A 15,659-nucleotide genomic window follows, 5' to 3' on the forward strand; every position below is an offset into this window, starting at 1 on the left:
CTTCAAAGTTCCTAGTCAACTCTTAGTTGTTGTATCACCTGTTCTAAAATCTTCTTAATCAACTCTTAAAGTCTGTTTTCAACGCTTCATTTTATTTATCACCTCTTCCAAATTCTTCCAAGTTGTTTTCTAAAGTCTTCCAAGATCTTAATCAACTCTTCTAACTGTTTTATTCTTCAAAGTTATTATTCAACTGTTCAAAGTTTTTCCTAAATTCTTTCAACAGTAGAACAATTGTTGTGTCACCTCTTCCAAGTTCTTAACCAACTCTTTCAAATGTTTTATTGCCTCTCGAAGTCTTTTCCACAAATAGTCCAAGTTCATAATCAACAATTAATCAACAATCCTCAACTCTTTTAATTATTATTCAACTCTTCCAAGTTCTTAGTCGACTCTTCAAGTTCTTTAACCAACTCTTCCAAGTAGAAAAGTTGTTCTCAATCAATTATTCCAAGTTCTCTTACTCAACTTTTGTAAGTTTTTACCAACTAATTTAATTGTTTTATCAACTCTTCCAATATTTATTCCCAAATCTTCCTAGTTGTTCTTGACCAACTCTTTCAAGTTGTTTTCTCACCTTCAAGTTCTTAATAAACTCTTCCAAATGTTGTATCACCTCTCGAAGTCTTTTCATTTTGCCAGGTTTTACCCAAATATTCACCCCTTCTAAGTTCTTAGTCAACTCTTCCAGTTGTTGTATCACCTGTTCTTCTTGATCAACTCTTAAAGTCTGTTCTCTACTCTTCATTTTTGTATCACCTCTTCCAAGTAGAACAGTTGTTCCAAATCAACTCTTTCAAAGTTTTTATCACGTCTTTTCAATTTGCCAGGTTTTACCCAAATATTCACCCCTTCTAAGTTCTTAGTCAACTCTTCCAGTTGTTGCATCACCTGTTCTAAGTTCTTCTTAATCAACTCTTAAAGTCTGTTTTCAACGCTTGATTTTTGTATCACCTCTTCCAAATTCTTATTCAACTGTTCAAAAAACATTCTAAATTCTTTCAAGTTATTTTCCAATACTTCCAACTGTTGTATCACTTCTTTCTAATTTTCACCTCTATCAAGTTCTTAACCAACTCTTCCAAGTTCTTTTACCAACTCTTTAATTGTTTTCTCAACTCTTCCTACTTCCAAATCAACTCGTCCAAATGTTGTATCACCTCTCGAAGTCTTGTCGCCAGGTTTTACCCAAATATTCCAAGTTCAACTCTTCCTATGAATTTATCACTTCTTCCAAGTTCTTAGTCAACTCTTCCAGTTGTTGTATCACCTATTCTAAGTTCTTCTTGATCAACTCTTCGTTTTTGTATCACCTCTTCCAAATTCTTATTCAACTTTTCCAATATCACCTCTTCCAAGTAGAAACGCTGTTCTAAAGCAACTCTTCCAAGTTCTTTATCAACTCTTGATCAAATGTATAAACACCCCTCGAAGTCTTTTCGACAAATATTCCAAGTTCTTCCTCTTCCAAGTTCTTGTTCAACTATTCTAAGTTCTTCTTATTCAACTTTTGCAACTTTTACTAACTCTTTTAATTGTTGAATCACCTCTTCCAAGTTCTTAATCAAAAATTAAAGTTTGTTCTCAACTCTTAATTTTTGTAATCGACAAGTTCTTCTAAATTTTCCTTTGTCTGTTAAAAATATGCAAATATTAATTTCTATTGTCTTTTAAATGGGCGTGGCCTATTTTCTTTATCTTTTCAAATATGCAGAGATTAACTTCTATTGTCTTTTAAATGGGCGTGGCCTATTTTCTTAGATTTTTCAAGTATGCATATTAATTTCTATTGTCTTTTTAATGGGCGTGGCCTATTTTCTTAGACTTTTCAAATATGCATATTAATTTCTATTGTCTTTTAAATGGGCGTGGTCTATTTTCTTTATCTTTTCGTATGCAAATAAGCTTCCATTGTCTTGTTTCGTATGCAAATTAGCTTCCATTGTCTTTTTTCGTATGCAAATAAGCTTCTATTGTCTTCTAAATGGGCTTGGCCTATTTTCATTATCTTTTTAAACGTGCATATTAATTTTTATTGTCTTTTAAATGGGCGTGGCCTATTTTCTTTATCTTTTCAAATATGCATATTAATTTCTATTGTCTTTTAAATGGTCGTGGCCTATTTTCATTATCTTTTTAAACATGCATATTAATTTCTATTGCCTGTTAAAAAAGGGCGTGGCCTATTTTCTTTATCTTTCAAACATGCAGATATTAACTTCTATTGTCTTTTAAATGGGCGTGGCCTATTTTCTTTATCTTTTCAAATATGCATCCTAATTTCCATTGTCTTTTAAATGGGCGTGGCCTATTTTCTTAGATTTTTCGCATATGCATATTAATTTCTATTGTCTTTTAAATGGGCGTGGCCTATTTTCTTTATCTTTTCAAATATGCATACTAATTTCTATTGCCTGTTAAAAAAGGCCGTGGCCTATTTTCTTTATCTTTTCAAATATGCAGATATTAATTTCTATTGTCTTTTAAATGGGCGTGGCCTATTTTCTTTATCCTTTCAAATATGCATATTAATTTCTATTGTCTTTTAAATGGGCGTGGCCTATTTCCTTTATCTTTTCAAATATGCATATTAATTTACGTCTTTTAAATGGGCGTGGCCTATTTTCTTAGATTTTTCAAATATGCATATTAATTTCTATTGTCTTTTTAATGGGCGTGGCCTATTTTCTTTATCTTTTCGTATGCAAATTATCTTCCATTGTCTTTTTCGTATGCAAATAAGCTTCTATTGTCTTTTAAATGGGCGTGGCCTATTTTCTTTATCTTTTCAAATATTCATATTAATTTCTATTGTCTTTTAAATGGGCGTGGCCTATTTTCTTTATCTTTTCGTATGCAAATAAGCTTCCATTGTCTTTTTTCGTATGCAAATTAGCTTTCATTGTCTTTTAAATGGGCGTGGCCTATTTTCTTTATCTTTTCAAATATTTTCTTTATCTTTTCAAATATTCATATATCCATTGTCTTTTCTTCGTATGCAAATAAGCTTCTATTGTCTTCTAAATGGGCTTGGCCTATTTTCATTATCTTTTTAAACATGCATATTAATTTCTATTGTCTTTTAAATGGGCGTGGCCTATTTTCTTTATCTTTCAAACATGCAGATATTAACTTCTATTTTCTTTTAAATGGGCGTGGCCTATTTTCTTTATCTTTTCAAATATGCATACTAATTTCCATTGTCTTTTAAATGGGCGTGGCCTATTTTCTTTATCCTTTCAAATATGCATATTAATTTCTATTGCCTGTTAAAAAAGGGCGTGGCCTATTTTCTTTATCTTTTCAAATATGCATACTAATTTCCATTGTCTTTTGAATGGTCGTGGCCTATTTTCTTTATCTTTTCAAATATGCATACTAATTTCCATTGTCTTTTAAATGGACGTGGCCTATTTTCTTTGTCTTTTTTCGTATGCAGATTAGCTTCCATTGTCTTTTTTCGTATGCAAGTTAGCTTCTTTTGTAATTTTTCATATGTTAATAAGCGTTTTCTGCCTATTCGAATTCGCAATTCTATTGTCTTTTTTCATATGCAAATGAGCTTCCATTGTCTTTTTTCGTATGCAAATGAGCTCCTATTGTCTTTTTCGTATGCAAATTAACTTCTATTGTCTTTTTTCGTATGCAAATGACCTTCTTTTGTCATTTTCCGTATGCAAATTAGCGTTTTCTGCCTATTCAAATTTGCAATTCCTTTGTCTTTTTTCGTAAGACGCTCATTTGCATACGAAAAAAGACAATAGAATTGCAAATTCGAATAGGCAGAAAACGCTTATTAAAACATACGAAAAATTACAAAAGAAGCTAATTTGCATACGGAAAAAGACAAAAGAAGAAGCTCATTTGCATACGAAAAAAGCCAATAGAATCGCAAATTCGAATAGGCAGAAAACGCTTATTAAAACATACGAAAAATTACAAAAGAAGCTAATTTGCATACGAAAAAGGCAAAAGAAGCTAATTTGCATACGAAAAAAACAAAAGAAGCTAATTTGCATACGAAAAAGCAAAAGAAGCTTATTTGCATACGAAAAAAGACGATGGAAGCTAATTTGCATACTAAAAAAGACAATGGAAGCTTATTTGCATACGAAAAAAGACAATGTAAGCTAATTTGCATACGAAAAAAGACAATGGAAGCTCATTTGCATATGAAAAAAGACAATAGAATTGCGAATTCTAATAGGCAGAAAACGCTTATTAACATACGAAAAATTACAAAAGAAGCTAATTTGCATACGAAAAAGGCAAAAGAAGCTAATTTGCATACGAAAAAAACAAAAGAAGCTAATTTGCATACGAAAAAGCAAAAGAAGCTTATTTGCATACGAAAAAAGACGATGGAAGCTAATTTGCATACTAAAAAAGACAATGGAAGCTTATTTGCATACGAAAAAAGACAATGTAAGCTAATTTGCATACGAAAAAAGACAATGGAAGCTCATTTGCATATGAAAAAAGACAATAGAATTGCGAATTCTAATAGGCAGAAAACGCTTATTAACATACGAAAAATTACAAAAGAAGCTAATTTGCATACGAAAAAAGACAATGGAAGCTAATTTGCATACGAAAAAAGACAATGGAAGCTAATTTGCATACGAAAAAAGACAATGGAAGCTCATTTGCATATGAAAAAAGACAATAGAATTGCGAATTCGAATAGGCAGAAAACGCTTATTAATATACGAAAAATTACAAAAGAAGCTAATTTGCATACGGAAAAACAAAAGAAGCTAATTTGCATACGAAAAAAGACGATGGAAGCTAATTTGAATACGAAAAAAGCCAAAGAAAATAGGCCACGACCATTTAAAAGACAATAGAAATTAATATGCATATTTGAAAAGTCTAAGAAAATAGGCCACGCCCATTTAAAAGACAATAGAAATTAATATGAATATTTGAAAAGATAAAGAAAATAGGCCACGCCCATTTAAAAGACAATAGAAGCTTATTTGCATACGAAAAAGACAATGGAAGATAATTTGCATACGAAAAGATAAAGAAAATAGGCCACGCCCATTTAAAAGACAATAAAAATTAATATGCATGTTTAAAAAGATAATGGAAGCTAATTTGCATACGAAAAAAGACAATGGAAGCTTATTTGCATACGAAAAAAGACAATGGAAGCTAATTTGCATACGAAAAAAGACAATGGAAGCTTATTTGCATACGAAAAGATAAAGAAAATAGACCACGCCCATTTAAAAGACAATAGAAATTAATATGCATATTTGAAAAGTCTAAGAAAATAGGCCACGCCCATTTAAAAGACAATGGAAATTAGTATGCATATTTGAAAAGTCTAAGAAAATAGGACACGCCCATTTAAAAGACAATAGAAATTAATATGAATATTTGAAAAGATAAAGAAAATAGGCTACGCCCATTTAAAAGACAATAGAAGCTTATTTGCATACGAAAAAGACAATGGAAGATAATTTGCATACGAAAAGATAAAGAAAATAGGCCACGCCCATTAAAAAGACAATAGAAATTAATATGCATATTTCAAAAATCTAAGAAAATAGGCCACGCCCATTTAAAAGACAATAGAAATTAATATGCATATTTGAAAAGATAAAGAAAATAGGCCACGCCCATTTAAAAGACAATAGAAATTAAAATGCATGTTTGAAAAGATAAAGAAAATAGGCCACGCCCATTTAAAAGACAATTGAAATTAATATGAATATTTGAAAAGATAAAAAAAATAGGCCACGCCCATTTAAAAGACAATAGAAGCTTATTTGCATACGAAAAAGACAATGGAAGATAATTTGCATACGAAAAGATAAAGAAAATAGGCCACGCCCATTAAAAAGACAATAGAAATTAATATGCATATTTGAAAAATCTAAGAAAATAGGCCACGCCCATTTAAAAGACAATAGGTGATACAACAACTGGAAGAGTTGACTAAGAACTTGGAAGAAGTGATAAATTCATAGGAAGAGTTGAACTTGGAATATTTGGGTAAAACCTGGCGAAAAGACTTCGAGAGGTGATAAAACATTTGGACGAGTTGATTTGGAAGTAGGAAGAGTTGAGAAAACAATTAAAGAGTTGGTAAAAGAACTTGGAAGAGTTGGTTAAGAACTTGATAGAGGTGAAAATTAGAAAGAAGTGATACAACAGTTGGAAGTATTGGAAAATAACTTGAAAGAATTTAGAATGTTTTTTGAACATTTGAATAAGAATTTGGAAGAGGTGATACAAAAATCAAGCGTTGAAAACAGACTTTAAGAGTTGATTAAGAAGAACTTAGAACAGGTGATGCAACAACTGGAAGAGTTGACTAAGAACTTAGAAGGGGTGAATATTTGGGTAAAACCTGGCAAATTGAAAAGACGTGATAAAAACTTTGAAAGAGTTGATTTGGAACAACTGTTCTACTTGGAAGAGGTGATACAAAAATGAAGAGTAGAGAACAGACTTTAAGAGTTGATCAAGAAGAACAGGTGATACAACAACTGGAAGAGTTGACTAAGAACTTAGAAGGGGTGAATATTTGGGTAAAACCTGGCAAAATGAAAAGACTTCGAGAGGTGATACAACATTTGGAAGAGTTTATTAAGAACTTGAAGGTGAGAAAACAACTTGAAAGAGTTGGTCAAGAACAACTAGGAAGATTTGGGAATAAATATTGGAAGAGTTGATAAAACAATTAAATTAGTTGGTAAAAACTTACAAAAGTTGAGTAAGAGAACTTGGAATAATTGATTGAGAACAACTTTTCTACTTGGAAGAGTTGGTTAAGAACTTGAAGAGTCGATTAAGAACTTGGAAGAGTTGAATAATAATTAAAAGAGTTGAGGATTGTTGATTAATTGTTGATTATGAACTTGGACTATTTGTGGAAAAGACTTCGAGAGGCAATAAAACATTTGAAAGAGTTGGTTAAGAACTTGGAAGAGGTGACACAACAATTGTTCTACTGTTGAAAGAATTTAGGAAAAACTTTGAACAGTTGAATAATAACTTTGAAGAATAAAACAGTTGGAAGAGTTGATTAAGATCTTGGAAGACTTTAGAAAACAACTTGGAAGAATTTGGAAGAGGTGATAAATAAAATGAAGAGTTGAAAACAGACTTTAAGAGTTGATTAAGAAGAACTTAGACCAGGTGATACAACAACTAAGAGTTGACTAGGAACTTTGAAGAGGTGATAAAACATTTGAAAGAGTTGATTAAGAACTTGGAGTTGAGATAACCAACTTGGAAGAGTTGAATAACAACTTTGAAGAGGTGATAAATGAAAAGACTTCGAGAGGTGATACAACATTTGGAAGAGTTTATTAAGAACTTGAAGGTGAGAAAACAACTTGAAAGAGTTGGTCAAGAACAACTAGGAAGATTTGGGAATAAATATTGGAAGAGTTGATAAAACAATTAAATTAGTTGGTAAAAACTTACAAAAGTTGAGTAAGAGAACTTGGAATAATTGATTGAGAACAACTTTTCTACTTGGAAGAGTTGGTTAAGAACTTGAAGAGTCGATTAAGAACTTGGAAGAGTTGAATAATAATTAAAAGAGTTGAGGATTGTTGATTAATTGTTGATTATGAACTTGGACTATTTGTGGAAAAGACTTCGAGAGGCAATAAAACATTTGAAAGAGTTGGTTAAGAACTTGGAAGAGGTGACACAACAATTGTTCTACTGTTGAAAGAATTTAGGAAAAACTTTGAACAGTTGAATAATAACTTTGAAGAATAAAACAGTTGGAAGAGTTGATTAAGATCTTGGAAGACTTTAGAAAACAACTTGGAAGAATTTGGAAGAGGTGATAAATAAAATGAAGAGTTGAAAACAGACTTTAAGAGTTGATTAAGAAGAACTTAGACCAGGTGATACAACAACTAAGAGTTGACTAGGAACTTTGAAGAGGTGATAAAACATTTGAAAGAGTTGATTAAGAACTTGGAGTTGAGATAACCAACTTGGAAGAGTTGAATAACAACTTTGAAGAGGTGATAAATGAAAAGACTTCGAGAGGTGATACAACATTTGGAAGAGTTTATTAAGAACTTGAAGGTGAGAAAACAACTTGAAAGAGTTGGTCAAGAACAACTAGGAAGATTTGGGAATAAATATTGGAAGAGTTGATAAAACAATTAAATTAGTTGGTAAAAACTTACAAAAGTTGAGTAAGAGAACTTGGAATAATTGATTGAGAACAACTTTTCTACTTGGAAGAGTTGGTTAAGAACTTGAAGAGTCGATTAAGAAACTTGGAAGAGTTGAATAATAATTAAAAGAGTTGAGGATTGTTGATTAATTGTTGATTATGAACTTGGACTATTTGTGGAAAAGACTTCGAGAGGCAATAAAACATTTGAAAGAGTTGGGTAAGAACTTGGAAGAGGTGACACAACAATTGTTCTACTGTTGAAAGAATTTAGGAAAAACTTTGAACAGTTGAATAATAACTTTGAAGAATAAAACAGTTGGAAGAGTTGATTAAGATCTTGGAAGACTTTAGAAAACAACTTGGAAGAATTTGGAAGAGGTGATAAATAAAATGAAGAGTTGAAAACAGACTTTAAGAGTTGATTAAGAAGAACTTAGACCAGGTGATACAACAACTAAGAGTTGACTAGGAACTTGAAGAGGTGATAAAACATTTGAAAGAGTTGATTAAGAACTTGGAGTTGAGATAACCAACTTGGAAGAGTTGAATAACAACTTTGAAGAGGTGATAAATGAAAAGACTTCGAGAGGTGATACAACATTTGGAAGAGTTTATTAAGAACTTGAAGGTGAGAAAACAACTTGAAAGAGTTGGTCAAGAACAACTAGGAAGATTTGGGAATAAATATTGGAAGAGTTGATAAAACAATTAAATTAGTTGGTAAAACTTACAAAAGTTGAGTAAGAGAACTTGGAATAATTGATTGAGAACAACTTTTCTACTTGGAAGAGTTGGTTAAGAACTTGAAGAGTCGATTAAGAACTTGGAAGAGTTGAATAATAATTAAAAGAGTTGAGGATTGTTGATTAATTGTTGATTATGAACTTGGACTATTTGTGGAAAAGACTTCGAGAGGCAATAAAACATTTGAAAGAGTTGGTTAAGAACTTGGAAGAGGTGACACAACAATTGTTCTACTGTTGAAAGAATTTAGGAAAAACTTTGAACAGTTGAATAATAACTTTGAAGAATAAAACAGTTGGAAGAGTTGATTAAGATCTTGGAAGACTTTAGAAAACAACTTGGAAGAATTTGGAAGAGGTGATAAATAAAATGAAGAGTTGAAAACAGACTTTAAGAGTTGATTAAGAAGAACTTAGACCAGGTGATACAACAACTAAGAGTTGACTAGGAACTTTGAAGAGGTGATAAAACATTTGAAAGAGTTGATTAAGAACTTGGAGTTGAGATAACCAACTTGGAAGAGTTGAATAACAACTTTGAAGAGGTGATAAATGAAAAGACTTCGAGAGGTGATACAACATTTGGAAGAGTTTATTAAGAACTTGAAGGTGAGAAAACAACTTGAAAGAGTTGGTCAAGAACAACTAGGAAGATTTGGGAATAAATATTGGAAGAGTTGATAAAACAATTAAATTAGTTGGTAAAAACTTACAAAAGTTGAGTAAGAGAACTTGGAATAATTGATTGAGAACAACTTTTCTACTTGGAAGAGTTGGTTAAGAACTTGAAGAGTCGATTAAGAACTTGGAAGAGTTGAATAATAATTAAAAGAGTTGAGGATTGTTGATTAATTGTTGATTATGAACTTGGACTATTTGTGAAAAAGACTTCGAGAGGCAATAAAACATTTGAAAGAGTTGGTTAAGAACTTGGAAGAGGTGACACAACAATTGTTCTACTGTTCAAAGAATTTAGGAAAAACTTTGAACAGTTGAATAATAACTTTGAAGAGTTGAATAACAACTTTGAAGAGGTGATAAATGAAAAGACTTCGAGAGGTGATACAACATTTGGAAGAGTTTATTAAGAACTTGAAGGTGAGAAAACAACTTGAAAGAGTTGGTCAAGAACAACTAGGAAGATTTGGGAATAAATATTGGAAGAGTTGATAAAACAATTAAATTAGTTGGTAAAAACTTACAAAAGTTGAGTAAGAGAACTTGGAATAATTGATTGAGAACAACTTTTCTACTTGGAAGAGTTGGTTAAGAACTTGAAGAGTCGATTAAGAACTTGGAAGAGTTGAATAATAATTAAAAGAGTTGAGGATTGTTGATTAATTGTTGATTATGAACTTGGACTATTTGTGGAAAAGACTTCGAGAGGCAATAAAACATTTGAAAGAGTTGGTTAAGAACTTGGAAGAGGTGACACAACAATTGTTCTACTGTTGAAAGAATTTAGGAAAAACTTTGAACAGTTGAATAATAACTTTGAAGAATAAAACAGTTAGAAGAGTTGATTAAGATCTTGGAAGACTTTAGAAAACAACTTGGAAGAATTTGGAAGAGGTGATAAATAAAATGAAGCGTTGAAAACAGACTTTAAGAGTTGATTAAGAAGATTTTAGACCAGGTGATACAACAACTAAGAGTTGACTAGGAACTTTGAAGAGGTGATAAAACATTTGAAAGAGTTGATTAAGAACTTGGAGTTGATTAAGAACTTGGAGTTGAGATAACCAACTTGGAAGAGTTGAATAACAACTTTGAAGAGGTGATAAATGAAAAGACTTCGAGAGGTGATACAACATTTGGAAGAGTTTATTAAGAACTTGAAGGTGAGAAAACAACTTGAAAGAGTGGTCAAGAACAACTAGGAAGATTTGGGAATAAATATTGGAAGAGTTGATAAAACAATTAAATTAGTTGGTAAAAACTTACAAAAGTTGAGTAAGAAAACTTGGAATAATTGATTGAGAACAACTTTTCTACTTGGAAGAGTTGGTTAAGAACTTGAAGAGTCGATTAAGAACTTGGAAGAGTTGAATAATAATTAAAAGAGTTGAGGATTTTTGATTAATTGTTGATTATGAACTTGGACTATTTGTGGAAAAGACTTCGAGAGGCAATAAAACATTTGAAAGAGTTGGTTAAGAACTTGGAATAGGTGACACAACAATTGTTCTACTGTTGAAAGAATTTAGGAAAAACTTTGAACAGTTGAATAATAACTTTGAAGAATAAAACAGTTGGAAGAGTTGATTAAGATCTTGGAAGACTTTAGAAAACAACTTGGAAGAATTTGGAAGAGGTGATAAATAAAATGAAGCGTTGAAAACAGACTTTAAGAGTTGATTAAGAAGAACTTAGACCAGGTGATACAACAACTAAGAGTTGACTGGGAACTTTGAAGAGGTGATAAAACATTTGAAAGAGTTGATTAAGAACTTGGAGTTGAGATAACCAACTTGGAAGAGTTGAATAACAACTTTGAAGAGGTGATAAAACAGTTGGAAAAGTTGATTAAGATCTTGGATGAGTTTAGAAAACAACTTGGAAGAGTTGAGTAAGAACCTGGAACAGTTGGTCAAGAATAATCAAATCACAAGAATGTCGAAAAAATTTGGATATTTCAGAACATTTTGAAGAGTTGATTTAGAACTTGGAAGAGTTGAGGAAAAACTTGGATGAGTTAACAAAGAAAAAAACATGGTAGAGTTGATTAAGAACTTGGAAATTTGGTTAGGAGTTGATAGGTTTGAAGGAAGAAACTCAAATGAGTTGAACAAAAACTTAAGACTCACAGAACCCTTAGTAGATACTTTCGGGAAGACTTGGTAGATACTTTTGGGGACGATTTTTTGGAGTGAGAAATAGGATAAAGGATAGCTGTGATAGAGGTTTGCACTCAGGACCGTCGGCCTGGGGCCGCATATGCTCCGTTCCATGTTGTGCGTGTGGCGTGATTTTTCAAGAAAGTTTGTTCATACTCACATGTCCAAATGTAGCTGCAGCTGAAGTTTACTCTGTAGTGTCGTTGTTCAATGATGTGGCGAAGTTAGTAAATACATTTGTTATAATACTCACAGGTTCAATGTAGCTATGAATGAAGTTCCATCTGAAGTGTCCTCATCCAAAAGAAGTTCCAATTAGTAAACCCAACACCAGCTTAACTAATCGTTTGGAATGATCAGTTGTTTAATATTAAATATGTCTCAAAGATAACGGGTACCAGAACCAATTTGTAACAAATCAAAAGTTTGAAAGAGTTGAAAAAACAAAAATGAAGTAAAACGAGTCGGAAAAAACAAACACTTAAAAGAGTTCAATGATAATTTGGCTCTTAAAGGCAGTGGACACTATTGGTAATTGTCAAAGACTAACCTTCACAGTTAGTGTATCTCAACATATGCATAAAATAACTAACCTGTGAAAATTTGAGCTCAATCGGTCATTGAATTTGCGAGACAACAATGAAAGAAAAAACACCCTTGTCACACGAAGTTGTGTGCGTTTAGATGGTTGATTTCGAGACCTCAAGTTCTAAATCTGAGGTCTTGAAATAAAATTCGTGAAAAATTACTTCTTTCTTGAAAACTATGGCACTTCAGAGGGAGCTGTTTCTCACAATGTTTTATACCAACAACCTCTCCTCATTACTCGTCACCAAGAAAGGTTTTATGCTAACAATTATTTTGAGTAATTACCAATAGTGTCCACTGCCTTTAAAAACTTAGGTGGACATCTACGAATGGCTTAAAAAGAAAACTACTCAAATAAGGGAGATATCTGCTAAATACGAAACATGAAAATCGATTAATAGATTGCATGTTTTAAAGTACAACACCAATATGGGAGTGGGCTGGTAATAAAGGCTGGGATGCCCTAATTAGACAAAGGAAAACTTAAAAGATTATCCAGGATTGTCTGATTGCAACTTTTGGAAAAATACTTGGCAAATGATTTTGGGTAAATTTAGTAACATCTTAATTTTGGAGGAACGACACAACATGAGTTTGATAAAATCGCAAGGCTGTAGTCTTGTGGAATTTTTGGCGATAATTTGAGCAAAATTTGATCAAAACGCAAGGCAATAGTCTTGTGGAACTTTTGGGCAAAATTTGAGCAGAATTTGATAAAAACGCAAGTCTTATAGTCTTGAGGAATTATTGGGCACAATCTGAGAAAAATTTGATAAATACGCAAAGCTATAGTCTTGTCAAATTTTTGGGGAAAATTTGAGCAAAATTTGATGAATACGCAAGGTTCTGAGTCTTGTGTAATTTTTTTGCACAATTTTAGCAAAACTTGATAAAAACGCAAGGCTTTAAATATATAGTCTTGTGGAATATTTGGGCACAGTTTCATCAAAAACGCCTTGTAATTTTTTATTTTTGCAAACATTTTGCAAAGGTTTATAAATATACAGTGCTTTTTGTTAAATATGCCATGTTGCACTTCGGGCAGATAAGATTGATAAATTTACAAGGCAGTATTTTATACTATATATAGCCTTGTGATTTTTTGTAAATGTTTGAAAAATGTGCAATATGTTGATGGTTGCGAGGCTGCAACAGGTGTCAGCCCTCCATTCGGTTGAGCTTGAACCTTCCTGGGTGACTTCATTGAAGCGCTTAGGGACATGTTTGATTTCTATGTGTTATGCGCTATATAAGAATGGTTTATTATTATTAGTATTTATTAAGGCCTCGCCTAAGAACTGACACTGTTGGCTTTGGTGCTGTGTCATGGATGCCAATCGTTCCTTTGTAGATGCCACCTCACAGTTGGTTCACATGTAAAACAAAGCAAATATTCTTGCATTAGTCTTGTTTTAATAATCTGATTGAACAGAGTAAGATTGTAGGGCAATCTTATAGTTAAGTAGACCTATACAAGCAATATATTTCAGTTTCAAATTTGGCCTATTCATCCTGGTAAGGTTCGTCTAAAACAGGGCTACCACGTGAAGGTCCCAGGATACCTGCCCCACACGGTTTCCAGATCATCAGGGCCTTTGCACCGCCCGAAGGCGGGTCCGGTCCGCCATCCCAAAAGGAGGGACAGTCCCCTACTGTACTAGCGCGGTCCCTAGTTGGAAAGAACTTAGGGACTACTTCCGTTGGTCAACCATTTGTGATTACACCGGCACCATCCTAGCAGATGAGGAGCCCGAATGCACCTTTAAGATCAACCACTCAGTGGAGCGAGCCGGAAGTAGGACCCCACATGCCACGTGCACGTGTCCAGGTCCCTTTAGTTTTATTCCGCAGGCACCACCATTTCGATCCGCACGCACCACTCGTTCCGCAGGCACCACCAAGTTAGCGCACAAAAAAACGCGTATATGCTTGTTTGCTTGCAAGGGTGTACTTAGGTACAAGATAGTGAGCTACCAAAACAACCCACTACATGTAAAGCATCAAATATCAACACATGTAAAGCCCGGTTGATACTTCCTGCAAATACCAAATAATTGACAAAATGATTTTCGGTAAACATAACATGAGTTTGGAGCTCTGTATACAATTGGTTAGGACAGTTTAAGAGAATTTAAGCACAAAAGCAGCTCACAAACATTTGGCTGTTTGAAAATCAGTAAGATGAAAAGTTTTAAGGGACTGGAGAGAGTGTGCTTTTGGGTTGATCAAAAATTTGCAAGAGTTTAATTAAGATAACATGGAAGAAAAGACTTGGGTAAAAAACAAAAAATTGAAAGAGAGTTAAAAAAAGTGGCCAGCCTGATGTTAGAACAGTTAGTCCTAAAAAGAAACGGTAAAGGGGTGGCTTAAAGGCCTCGATAACGAATATGAAAGCATTACAATGCACGCCAACGATTGGTTGAATAAATTTCTATGCGTTGTTATCTTTATTGCTGCAGTGTGACTGGCCCTTTAGAATGAAAGAAAGGCTTACATTATACACTCCAGTTCCTTGTGACTTAATACTTGGACAAGCTGTGCCTGTGCGGATGACCTGCAGCAACTGTAGCAGTAACTGTGCCGTCACATGGATAACCTGCAGTGGTAAGAATGTAGTATTGAGTTAACTTTTCAGCAAAATATGAAACATGCAAATCGATATAGACTGCATGATATTAAGTACCTTACCAATATGGCAATCAGTCACTCAGGAGAAAAAGTTTAATAAAGCTGGGTTGCCCTAATGAGACAAACATAAACTTTTGGATTACATGCAGGGTAGTCTGAGTATAAAGTTAGTTAACTTGTCAATAAAGCGTCCATTACAAACAAAAAGTGCTTGGTCATAACATGATAATAACAGAAAGAGTTGGGGGAGCAGGTATTGCCCCCGTTGGTCCCCCTCCCTTGATTATACTGTCAATTTTGAAAACAAAATCAATTTTAAAGAAGAATGTAAAGAGATCATTGGATTTTCAATTTTATTAATGGTACAAATTCAAGTTCACATTGTGTAGATGTATGGGATCAAACTTCAAGACTTGCCCATTGAAGATAATAGTTGCTGTCACATGAATGGCCTAAAGTGGTTTGAGTGAAATGAGTTTCTAAATAGCACAACCTTTACAGTCACATGGACAGCTTGCAGTGCGTTCCTAGACAAGTCCTAAATTGTTAGACTTTCGTTGTCCTCTGTGCATGCAGCAATTGTGGAAAAAAAATCAATTAAAAAAAAAAGGATCCCAAGAGAGAACAATTTATTAAACTTGAAACAAATTAGAGTTGAACTGTCATTAGATTGCATTCATTTTTAAAAGAATGGCACAAAGT

Source organism: Asterias rubens, chromosome 2 (assembly GCF_902459465.1).
Source record: "Asterias rubens chromosome 2, eAstRub1.3, whole genome shotgun sequence".
Lineage (NCBI taxonomy): Eukaryota > Metazoa > Echinodermata > Asteroidea > Forcipulatida > Asteriidae > Asterias > Asterias rubens.